The 1,705-nt window shown below is 40.7% G+C and overlaps 1 protein-coding gene across 1 annotated transcript in view; it reads right to left on the bottom strand.

The window, feature by feature from the left end:
- The window catches only part of LOC107659105 (centrosome-associated protein CEP250-like), a 165,803-nt gene that overhangs the window by 1,423 nt on the left and 162,675 nt on the right, over window positions 1-1,705 (bottom strand). The window lies entirely within an intron of this gene.

Raw genomic sequence — 1,705 nt, 5'->3', positions numbered from 1 at the left:
GACTTCAGCGGCATGGCTAATGCGAGACCTTTTGCGCTGCTTAATTCCGGAAGGATAAACAGGCTCGCGCATGCAAAATTATTCAAACACAGATAATTAACCGAGGAAACAATCAGCTGTATGAATAATAATCCACAGTGGTAGATATTATAACTTTAGAGCATGAGAATAAGATGGATGTGGGTACCTTGGGCATGAGCTTATCAAATAAGGCTCGGTAAATGTACCCTGAATGAAATGAGTCAACCATTTTAATGTGCGAGAGAAGCCCTGAGGAGAACAAATAAGCAATCACTACATCATGCAGGGCGAGCAAATGAACCTGCTGCACAATTAGGCAGGGTCACATTCGGCGAGGGCTGCGAGCACTCCATGTGCTAATGAGCTCTGTGCGTGTCAGGGAAAGAGGGATGGAGGGAGAGAGAGATATAGTTGCCGCCTGAATAAAGAGCCTACAACCACAGCACTTATGGTGGAATAGATAGCGCTTCATTAAGGACACTTTCACACCACAGCTTTTGGTGCCATTTGACGTCAGAGTTCGGTTCATTTAGTTATAAACGCCATTCAAGTTCTTTTCAAAAGGTGGTCTGGGGTGTAAATTATTTGTACTAATAATTATTATTTGTACTAGAGGTACAGTTCACACACAGTTGATAGGAACACAATCAAGTCACGGAAGTGAGCTACTAATGCAAGTGCTGTTTCATGTGTTTAAAGATTTGGTACTGAATTCACTGACAAAAACATGAATAAAAATGGAAGAAAAGTTACGTCTGATGACGCCAACAAACTGGGGTTTGGAATCAAAAGAACAATGTGAAAAGAGACTAGTGGGGGCAGAGGGAATGTCAGATTTGGACCAAGACATTGAACAAACGTTTGGTCTAAAGTGTATGATTTTGGCAGCATTTGTGATAAACTTCGAGAATTGTAAAAGATTTCTTTCATTGTGAGGCAGTCTTTGGTCATTATGCCCAAAGTATTCTTTATTTTTGACACGAATGCTCATCATGTACGTATAGCCAAACACACAGCCTTTCAGCATGCGCCAACAGTCAGATAACATAACTAAAAAGCCTACAACCACAGAGTTGTGTTTATCTCTAAGCCCCCTCACATTGATAGCGCTTCATTAAGGACACTTTCACACCACGGCTTTTTGTGCCATTTGACATCAAAGTTCAGTTCATTTGGAGTTCTCATCAAAAGGTGGTCTGGGGTAGGGCTGCACGATAAATCGAAATGGAATCGAGATTGCGATTCGACAGAAGCTGCGATTGTCATGCGTATCTTTCAGTGAAGCACGGTTCTGTGATCAGCAGTAAATCTCCATCCAAAGGCCAGAGGGCGCTCTCGCGCTGAAACTCCAAATACGCCTCGCAGAAGAAACCCAGAAAATGCCTATCACTGCAGCTGAATAAACAGAAGATTCAACTGCTTTCATTGATTTCAACGTGACTAATAAACACACGACTACGGCAATATACGGTTTATCTGAGTTCTTATTATTATAATTTTCAATAAAATAAAGTATATTTATAATGCAATGCCTTTATCACTGCTTAAATACTATGAAATATGTTGCGTGCCTTATTCTGTGTAAGAAGCCACATCATCTCACAGAAGGATTTATTTCAAACACTCGACTGACGTTTTATTTCAAACACTCGACTGACGTTATGAAGTGAGTTTGGAGTAAAAA

The sequence above is a fragment of the Sinocyclocheilus anshuiensis genome, unplaced genomic scaffold, assembly GCF_001515605.1.
Source record: "Sinocyclocheilus anshuiensis isolate Anshui unplaced genomic scaffold, SAMN03320099.WGS_v1.1 scaffold87, whole genome shotgun sequence".
Taxonomy (NCBI): Eukaryota; Metazoa; Chordata; class Actinopteri; order Cypriniformes; family Cyprinidae; genus Sinocyclocheilus; species Sinocyclocheilus anshuiensis.
The sequence above is the reverse complement of the archived record's forward strand: the minus strand, read 5'-3'. Positions and strand labels throughout refer to the sequence as shown.